Source organism: Erithacus rubecula (genome assembly GCF_903797595.1).
Source record: "Erithacus rubecula genome assembly, chromosome: 3".
In the NCBI taxonomy this organism is placed as follows: Eukaryota; Metazoa; Chordata; class Aves; order Passeriformes; family Muscicapidae; genus Erithacus; species Erithacus rubecula.
This window is the reverse complement of record NC_136689.1, coordinates 12,128,212-12,139,153: the sequence shown is the minus strand read 5'-3', so window position 1 is coordinate 12,139,153 and position 10,942 is coordinate 12,128,212. Positions and strand designations below refer to the sequence as shown.

Genomic DNA, 10,942 nt, shown 5'->3' with positions numbered 1-10,942 from the left:
AGGATATATAATTTTTACCTCAGTAGCTAAAGTACTGCCAATAAGTAATCTAACACATTATATATCTCTGTCAAAAACTGACTGTGTACTTAAGTCTTTCCAACGGCATGAAAGACAAAAGAACTCTAAATAGCAGAATATTGCAGAGTATGCTTTTGGTAATGAAAACCTCCACTACTAGGATATCTGTCTACTTATCTCTAAGTGGCTGAACTGAATAATACATTTGGATATTAAAAGCTCTGTTTTAGGATAATATTTTTCTTAAATGTTTCTGGTCCTGAAAGACTTAGATTGTCTAAAGAAATATTATGAAAGTGCCTAGGCAAAATGGATACTTAATTTTACTTGGTTACTCAAGTTAATGCTTTATATTTTGAGTATTGTTAAATATTTATATAAATATTAAATGATAAAAATTCTCCATAAATCAAAATATTCAATTAACTGAAGTTTTGAAACCTAGAGGTATTATTTTTCTGGGCTGTTTTCCAGCCTTTGGAACAGGATAGTGCATCTGTGTGCACAGCTGCCCATGTCACATGCTGGCTTCCATTCTTCTGTGTTCAATACCAATATAATGGGGCTCATTTGATAACAGTTTGAAACTATTTTTTTACATTGAGATGAATTACCACAATAAATTATTATGGTTTTCGCTTCATTCATTGTTTTAAACTCCAGGCAGTTTTATATAGAAAGACTTTTCTGTGACTGTTTATAAAACAAACTGAATAAAAGGAATTCAAACCTCTTCAAATAGTATTAAAAACAATTCACTTTAGAGCTTTAGATTTCTGTGGCTTTTGGGAGACTATGGAGAATTTTTAAGGTTCTGTGGTGTAACAGATTTCCCAATGGGCAAAAGCAGCACTCAGGATACTTGCTGCAGCCACCCTTGATATTGAAACAGCATGATGAATGGATGGGACAGTGTTTTTTGGGATTTGACCTTTTCAAGAGGTAGTTAGGTGTAGTTATTTTAAGAGAGAATTCAGATTTTCCCCAGCGGGTTGTGTATCAATAAGGGGAAAGCAGGGAGGTGCTGTAGTGAGAGAGTAGGGAAGGAGATGTTTGCAGCAAGGCTTGAGGAGGCTCAGCCAGTCCCTAACACAGCAACTCAGCACTGGGCTGTGTGATCTGCTCTGAGGAGATTCTTGTCCTCACCTTACCTGCACATCATGCTCTGGGAGCTCCTCTGTCCTTCCTGGTACTGCTGAGGCTCTTCTGCCCACTCTGGAAGAAGTGATACAGATACACTTAGCAATTGGCACTGCTTTAAGAAGCCAAATAGAGTTGCAGCTTCCTGCTAGATGGAACTTAGGAGGAAAGAGTGAAGAGCTATGGGGTATTGAATCCCCTGAAGGTAGGCAGGTGTTTACAGATGTTTACAGGTGTTTAACAGACATGCTAGATGAAAAGATTTTCAAAAGTAAACCTTCACTCCTAATTAATGATATCTTCAGGCACAGATATTAAATTTTTCAGATATTTTCCCATGCCATTATTGACGACATTGTTAGAAACTTTCTTAACTGACAAAATTATTTTGTGCCAGGACTCTGGTAGGATCTGTAATAAACCCTCTGTTTCTCTTTTTATGTCATACAGATAATGTAGGACATGAATAATGAAGTGTAAAGACTTGAAGCTTTCTCTGCTCATTTCTCAAGTGTGTGCACAAAGCAAGTATACAGTTGACAAATTTGTATTAGATAAAATTGAATTTTTCTTTTTTTGAAAATCTTTCATATCTATATGGTTTTGTTTTTACAAATCATTTTTCCTGAGGATAGAAGCACCTTTATGAACCAAATATGTAATTTTGTAGGTCTTTTTACTGTTTTGGTTCTTCTATATAATATTAAAATTTTTTGACTGAAAACCTGTGTGCAATGCCACTTCTCATGTTCCACATTTCCATAGGTACATTTTTTACATTAAAATTGTTCAATGGGATTATAAATTAATAAGAATTACTGTTGAAACAAAAAAACCCCAAACCTCAGACAGCCTCCCTCATGCTTAGAGCTTGCCATTTTAACACTTACTCCATCCCTAAAGAGCCTATAAATGGAAGTTTCAGACTTTTGAAAAAAGATTTTTCATATGAACACATAGGCTATTGATTACTCAAGAAATTATGGCAAAACAAATCTAGTCAATTTTATGAAATTTTAAGGTTGATGAACTCGGAGAAGGCTGAAAGAGCAGATTAATTGGCTGACTGAAAATTGAGTTCAGAACTGAAAATTAAACATTCAGCCACCTGGAGAAGCATGTCACTGAAAAAGAATTGCTGAATAGTTGTCTGTAGTTTGGTTTGCTGCCTACAGTTTGTCAAATGTATAAGCCACAGTAAAATTTTTTTGAAATAATTTATGGTCCTTTTTTGCTGAAGACCATATGCTGCTTAGCCTTGCACAGATTGCTATTGACAGTCTGCTGTGTTTTGACCATCTACATGGAGGAGAAGTCTAGAATGGAATTTTTTATAAGTTTCTGAAAAATTGGTTAATGGAATGGACTTAAAAATGAAGATAATTTCGTAACAGAAACAACATACAAAATTAAATTAGCTTTCGAAAAACAGTGGTTTATTTTGAAAGCAGGGTAGCAAAGCACTGAAAAAAAAGTGGAATTTTGTAGTTCTGAAGCTATATAATTTGTCTGTCTTGTCTTTGGCTTTGAATGCAAGAGAGAGAATATAGTAAAAAGTAATCTCTGAAATAATTGTCGTTATTCTCCTCTTCCCCCTCCTCACATTTCTCATTTTATATTTTTCTATTGTTTAGATTTAAAAAAAAAATGAAGATGGAAATAACCAAAGAAAAAGGGAGAAGCCAAAAGGCAAAACACATAATATTGGACATTTGAAGTAAGACTTATGCAGATTTTCAAAATTAATTTATCTGATTTAATGATTTTTACCACAAAATTTAAAAGAGAACACTCTGAAAAAGAAAAGCTCTCATGAAAATGTTAAGTTTTTAAATCATTAAATAATTTCCAGAGTTCAGTTATGCTTGTTCTGTGAAAAGTGGATCTTGAACAAAGTTACCCAACAAATCTAGAAATTCTTATCAGATAATAATGTCTTGGTCCAGTTGAAATCAATGACAGAAACCCCATTTCCTTCAGGCTGAGATTTCCCTCCCTAATATCACATTTAAAGAAGTGATCAAAGTTTAATCTGTGCATATTCTCTGACTCCATGTATGAAGTGGTTCCTCCTTCCTCAGGTAAAGGGTCATATTTAACATATTTTGGTCTCTTTAATGTGAGCATAATAGGAAAACCAATAAACCCACAAGATTTTCAAGTTATCCTGTAGAAATTTTCATCTCTGGCAAGAGGTTTCCCTGTAGCTCTAACAAAAACAGATAAACAGCTGTTTTATTTAACACAAGCAAAAAAAAAAAAAAAATAAAAAAGAAAAAGAAAAAAAAAGGAAAAGAAAAAATCCCACTCACTTAAGAAGTTTATTCACATTTTTCTTCCAAAGTTTTCTTTGAAAGCCAGGAGATAATTGTAAATGCAATTCCTAAGGAAGTAGTTGTTCTACTGGTGAGAACCAGCATGCAGCCAGGTTAGAGCTGAGTCCTTTCTGCCTATTGAAAAAGTGATCACAGGGCTGACAGCTGGAGTTTACTCAACTGTACAATAAAGCATTCCTATAGGTACCTTTTGTTGTATTTAAAATGCCAAGTGTAATCTTAGTGCACTTTTTTCTTTGCCTTCCTTTTTTCCTCTTTTGAGTATTATATCTTTAACCAAGGAAATGAAAAGAAGATAGATAAGCAAAAGAGATCAACATGTATCCCCAATTATTTAAGACACTCCCTGGGGAAATGATGTTTTTCACTTATTTATGTTTTATTCTTGTGGTTTTGGGTTAGTGAGTGATGAGAAAGTCCAGTAATTACTTGAAGTTTTGTACCATGATGATGGCTTAAATGAGTAGAAATCTGTATGAGAACCATGTCTCTTGATGAGATTTCATGCTGTCCTTCAAATTCTATGTGTCACCACTGCTTGAATACAGGTAGAATATACTTAATAACTGGAAAATAGGCCCTAAAATATTGAAGCTTAGGGGAAAAAAAACCCTAAAAAAACAAAACTTGAAATGCTCTCAATGGACTAATTAAATAAAAGAACTTCCTACAGTTTTGGAAATTATAGTATGTTTGAATAAATTTTGAAAACCCTTTTTCTATCACTCTAGAGGGCAAGTGTGTTTGCCAGTTTATTCCCTATGCAGTTTCCAGTCACAGGACTTTACATAATCATCATTCATTGATCATATTTGTTAGCAATTTTTCTCCAGAATAGGACAAATTTGTGGCATCTGTCTTGCTGTTGAAATGAAACAACCTGTAGACAATCACAGCATTTTGTGATGCCCTTGTTTTATGACAAAGAGGGAAGATATGCATGAGTGGAAGCAGGCATCTACTGTCTGGAAAATCACTATGAGAACTTCAACTTTTTGAATGTGTGCTGTCACACCAGAATATTGTGGATGATGAATATTTTGCCATCATATTTCAGAGGATGCAAATCATCAGCTGTGTGAAGTTTAACAAGGAAAAGTGCCAGATTCTGCACCTGGAAGATTCTGGACATCTGCACAGACTGGGGAATGACAGGCTGGAGAGCAGCCCCGTGGAAATTGATCTCAGAGTCCTCATTGATGGCAAGCTGAACATGAGCCAGCAGTGCCCTGGAGCCAGGAGGGACAGCCCTGTCCTGGGGACATCAGGCACAGCATCACAGCCAGGCAAGGGAGGGATTGTCCTGCTCTGCTCTGAACTGCAGCAGCCTCACCTTGAGTGCTGGGAGCAGTTCTGGGTGCCACAATACAAGAATATAAAGATATTAGAAAGCATCCAAAGACTGGCTACAAAGATTGTGAAAAGCCTTGAGGAGAAGCATTAAGGGAATGTCTGAGGTCACTAGGTCTGTTCAGGAGAGGAGGCTGAGGGCAGATCTCATTCCTTACAAGGGGAAGAGGAGGGACAGGCACTGATCTCTTCTCTCTGGTGGCAGTGACAGCACCAGAGGGAACAGCATGAAGCTGAGTCAAGGGAGGTTCAGCTTGGATATCAGGAAAAGACTCTCCACTCAGAGGTTGGCTGGGCACTGGAATGGACTCTCCAGGGAAGTGGCACCAGTTCAGTGGTCATGACAGAGTTCAAGATTTTGGACACTGCTTTTAGGCAGATAGTATGAATTTTGGAGTTGTACAGTGCAAAGTCGATATTTGGATTTGTGTTCCTTGTGGGTCCCCTCTAGAACATGATATTCTATGATTCTCTATTTTATTTTCAGCTTTACTCTGGAACTTTGCTTTAGGTATTAGGTAAGGAACTTTTAATGCACTTTGTGCTGACTTGGAATGCTCATCACTATTTTGCATAGAGGTCACATAGGGCATAATTAAAATTCACAGGTAACATTGTTCTTTTTTCCAAATGTAGTAAGTATTCATTTTTGCTTTTAGACATCAGGAAGCCAAGACTGTGCCTTTGACCCCAAAGAACATATAGGATGAAATGAAACCTCTTGTTGAAATGAAGAATTACATTTTGGGTCAGATTTCCTTCTCCATTAGCATCAGATGACAGGGTGCCCTTAGTCATGCAAATACAGAACCTCTCTATTTCTTTCAAAACAGTTTCATAGGTGTGGATGGGTGCTTGTGAATGGGGAGATGTGAATTATGTCCTTATTTCTTACTCTGTTTTAAGATGTAAAGCAGAGTGGGAGTTCCTGAGCTTCAGAAGGGCAAGGCTCCTGCAGAACTAACTCTGCTGGTGACATAAGATGACCAGGAAAGGTCTGCCACAAGGCCTGTAAAAACAAGTGTGTGGCTACTGAGGAAAAATGTGTGCTAAAGCCTTTCAAAAAAGGTAATATATGTTTTATTGCAAAGACACCCACTGAGGAACTCAGGTGAGTAAGGCTGTGCCAGCATTTTGGACAAGCATGCCTCACTTATGTCCCTATTCTTCAGATCAAAAGGTTTAAATTCAAACAGTTTACTTCTAATAGAAGTGAAAAACAAAGTGACTTTGTTTGTTACAAAAGCAAAACTGAAAAATAACTTTGACTTCTACACAGACCATTGATTGTTTAGTTTTTGAAATTTAGCCAGGAAATGTTCTATGAAAGAAGTGGACCTGAATGATCATTTAAATGTTGGTTATCTGCAATAGCTGTTGGGGCTGGGTGAGTGTTGTGAAAACCTCATGAGGTGTTGACTGAGCCTAACATGCAATTCTTTCATGAGCTCTAGATCATAAATATTTCACATTTCTTGACAGCTCACAAGACTCTCCTTTCTATTCCAAGTGGGTACATTTTAACTTGCCCACTAAGCCCCCTTGCACTCTAAGCAAATATGGATATAAACAGAATGAAAAGGGTTATCTCAAAAATTAATCTGTCAGGTGGAGTAAATTGGAGTACCCTTTAGTGTGTGGCCCTACAAAGGAGTGCTGACCTGGAGTCCTTCTGCACCTCCATGGTATTACAGTCACTGAAGCTGGCTCTAAGAGCAGGAGAGATCAGATTACAGAAAATTCTGGGTTTATCTGGTATGCAGTGGTCAATCAGGCTGACAGAAAGTGCTGGTCTGGCACAGCCTCTCTTACCATCTTCTTCAGTCTTTGGCTTAAGGCACAATCTATTTTAAAAACACAGAATTCCTGTAACTTTCCTCTCTAGCTCCCATTTCTATTCAGTACACTTACAGGGTTGAGAAAAAAGCCCAGAGAATGGCATTGTGGCCAATGTTTGTCTGTTATAACCAGAGAGGAATGTCTTGAACTTAATATGTTTGGTTTGGGAGATCTGTTTTTGTCCACTATAACCAATTGTCCATTATAACCATGTCCATCATAAGTGTAGTGTGCACTATATAATTTAACAGCAGTGGTTAGTAGAGCAAAAGCCAACTGTTGAGGTTGGGTGGGAAACCTGAGATATTTTGTTAACCAAATATGTCCTAAAATAATCTTAATTTTTTGAGAAACTATCAATCTCTGCATTCTTGGCTAAGTGCTGTTGCTGAAATTTTAAAATGGTCTCTATTCAGCCTTAAATATACACTTCACCAAGAAAAGAAAAGGAATTTTTTTATTCTTTTAAAATATCAGATGCTTTATGTGCTAAGCAGAACCTTGGCATCCTTGACCATGAGGAAAAAAAGGTTAAATTGGGTGGGGAAAAGACCCAATTAGTTTCTGTGGAGGAAAGTTTAACCTTTGAAAATTGGAAATGTAAAAATACGTTGTATTTTATGAATAGAGAACAAATATATAAGACTAAGCTTTCTCATCACAGTTCAAATAAACTTTATGGACATTTCAAGGTCTCAGTAAAAGCTGTCAGAGTTTTAAATTTTTAATTTATTAAGTCTTGTTGTATAAAGGGCAGGGAATGAAATAAGTATTAATTTACAAAACAGTGTATTGCACCATTTTAAATGCCAATGATCTATAAAATATGGAAATTAGCTTGGCTTGAGCTAAGTCTAAATAAATATGTCCTTGCTTTTACTACATGAAAACAAAATGAAATTGGTTAGAAGTAGGTTTTTGGGCTACAGAACAGGATTTTTTTTCCTATTAAAAAAGCATTTAAATTTTACATACCAAAACATTTTCATTACAATCAAAGCCAGAGGAATAGCATGCTGGACTTGTACACCATTCATAAAGCCAGCAGGTGATGCAGTCAATCTTGCAGTCAGAAATTCAGTGGCTGAGGAACTTGCCTAAGGGATGGGGGAAGAAGGCTCTCCTGCCAGTGAAGAGCCCCTGTCTTTACCTTCCAAGAAATACACTGTGGAGACATGATTTTTTTTTTTTTAAATTCCTTATTCCTATACTCCAAATTTGCACATGATAAAACAAGGACTCTCCCAATTTATAAATGAGAGCTTAAGTCATTGTTTCCTTCTTCTTGACTCTCTCCTAGCATCCTGAGACCTCAGTTCCCTGCAGTCCACCAAAGGTCCTTGTTGTATTTCATGGTTTGTGAGTGGCCTGGAGAGGTGTAATTTGGGAGCAGCATGGCTGTGTCCCCATCTGAGGGAGCAGGACAGACACGGGGGTGGTGGAAGGGAGCAACTCGCACAAACTCAGTTTTTGAGATGTACACAGGCATCTGTGTGTACCAAGCAGTTGTGGAACAGAAGAGCAAGCCTCAGGCACAACTGGGTGGTGGCCTGTGAATTTGGCAGTGAAGAGCTGTGAGACAGCTCTGCTGCTCAGGGGTCACTATCCAATCCTCATGTAAACCCTTCCTGAGGGCTCCCTTCTACCAAACTGAAACAAAAAACAATAGTGCCTTTCTAGTCCCCCAGTAAGCTGCAAATAGCACTTTTCACTTATTTTTTTCCCCAGTTTTTCTGCCCTTACTTGTGCTGGTAAGGTAAAATGGATTACAGGCAGTTTAGTACCAGAAACTGACTTTTTTTTTTTTTTTTTTTTTTTTTCCCCCATCTCTGCTGTGAATGGAACAAGACTCCTCTTCTTGCTGCAAAAATGCAGTTTCTTGATGAGAGGTATTATGTAAGTTACTGTAATTACTTAGCCAGAGAACCCTAGGGAGCCCTTCTGAACCACAGCTCCTCTGTTCTTGCAAGCAGAATAAAGTCAAACTTGCTCAGCAGTGAAAGTAAAGCTTTAGAACTGTGAGTTCTGCCCCCATCCTGACTAAAACAACAAAAAACCTCACTGCAGTAAGCTCCAGCCTGTCTCAGTCCACCCAGATATAAACTAACTCATCTACTGAAAGTTTATGACAAATGAGATGCAAACAGTTCCACTTTGGCCTTTAGGGCTGAGGAGAAGTAAAGGCCTGTCTTTGTCCAGTGATAAATGAGATGCTTATTCCAGCATTTTGCTCTGCCAGTGAATTATAGTTGGAACTGTTGGGAAAGGAAAAATTGTGGTTGGAAAAAGGAGTGTATTATGTGTGAGTGACAAAATGTTTGTGCATGTATGTGGGTGTTCTGAGCAGATCCTTATGATGCATGAAAGAATAAGGATGAAGAATGCTTAAGTGTTGCCAAGCTGCCAAGTGTTTATCTCTTCAGATATATAGTTGTATCGACAGTGCTTCTTACTGGATGGCTCCTACAGTAAGGAGAGAGAAGGAAAAAAGCTGATAGAATCCTAACAGAATAATACGAATTTTCATAGAATTAGAAAATATATGAAAAAAAGTAAATAAAGAGAATTTGTTCTAGGTCATGACATGAGAGACAATCTTGCAATTGCAAAACTGTACAAGCTTGGAATTATATCTTTAGCAGAGGTTAACCTATTCAGGTAGATTGGCTCTGTTTCTAAAGCCATCAGCATACATTTGTGTGGTGCAGCTTCATCAGAATTTCAGTGCTTTGGCAGCCCTGAGCCTTGTTTTGTCACCTATCTTCTGTCCTTTGGTGCCTGTCTCTGGCAGAAGCACTCAGCCTACTTCATGGATTTACCTTCCTGCTTCAGAGCTTCACGTCATTTCTTCTTTCTCCTGTTGAGAGAGGTGATATTGCACCTCTAAAAATCTGCATAGCCTTATGTCTGTCTAAACAAGATGAAACAATTGAATTTCCCACCACAGAATACAAATCAGCTATGTCCACTTGGCCATTCTGGCTTGTCTGCTGTTTGGATCTCTTACAGACCCCAGAGGTTCTCCTCCTCATTAAGAAAAACACTTACAATCCTAATAATTTGGCTAAAACTGGAATGCCTCTATATGGCCTACCAGACAGGGAGCATACTCCTAGTTCAGTGCTCCCTGTCCCTTCACATACATCCTCATGAGATCCTTCTTGGGCTCTCCTGACACAAACTGGCAGTTTGTCAAAGAATAATTGTCCCACTCTCCTGAATTTGGAAACTTGTGTATGGTGAGCCTTCACATCCACACATGAACACTTCTGAGTATTGAAGGGTGATGATTGGGACAAGTTTTAAACTTTGTATGACTAGCAGCCAGTGTATCCTTTATAAAGTGAACACCTGTGGTGCCTTCTCCCTTTGGTATCCAGCCCCTTGGCTTTTGCAGTAGGTGTGTATATGCACACAGGCACAGTGTGAAAGATTCTGCTTGCTGTATTCCATAACATTGTACAGATGGTCTTCTGGATTACAAAGAAAATGCCTCTGGCAAGCTGTGCTCTTCACTGTGATTGATGCTATGAGGTATAAGCTTAGAGGTTCTGCAAAATATCTTTTCTCATCTTTCTCTCTCTTTTTTTTTTTTTTTTTTTTTGTCTGCTAATAGGATGGTGTAGCTCAGTATACTTCTAAACAATTGTAAATTATTTGTAAACTTTTTTAGACACCTATGATGTTTGCAATTTGTAATGACTTCTTTAACAGTGACTTGAAAGGGACATCCTAAGACCATTAAATGTTTAACATTCAGGAATGAATGACATTTAACAGTAAAGCAACAATATGAGACCCTCTGCTCCTATCTTCTCCATCTCACATCCTACCTAGCAAAACATATATTCTCCCAGTTTATTATTTCTTCAAAACAGATTTCAGTGAATAGTGAGGCATCTTCTCTGAGCTAGACATAAAAAACTGCCTGCTTCATATTTGGGATTTACCTTTATATGCTTCATATTTATTTTACTTGCCACTTTTATCACTTTCCAAAATGTCAGACACGACATTCCTCACCCTTTTCTTCACAAAGATTTTCAATTGTGAATGATAAATTAGTTGTCATTCAACTTGAAGCAATCTAAAACTTCACTGCAGTAAACATAGGAAGGGTCAAAATAATCAGATTATGTTAGTTTTAGAGTTCAGTTTTTAGTATAATGTGTTAACTTTTAGATGAGAAGAAAAAGAGCTGTGTTTTTCCTCTTATAAAATTGAAAAGAAATTTACTCAGACAACAAATTAATTCA

At 37.4% G+C, this 10,942-nt stretch overlaps 1 long non-coding RNA gene across 1 annotated transcript; it reads left to right on the top strand.

The window, feature by feature from the left end:
* Nucleotides 1-1,078: 1,078 nt before the first annotated feature.
* LOC306799781 lies at nucleotides 1,079-6,469 on the top strand. The gene is made up of 3 exons (XR_013773677.1): nucleotides 1,079-1,366; nucleotides 2,796-2,878; nucleotides 4,555-6,469. It is a non-coding gene; the product is annotated as an uncharacterized lncRNA (long non-coding RNA).
* Nucleotides 6,470-10,942: the final 4,473 nt, after the last annotated feature.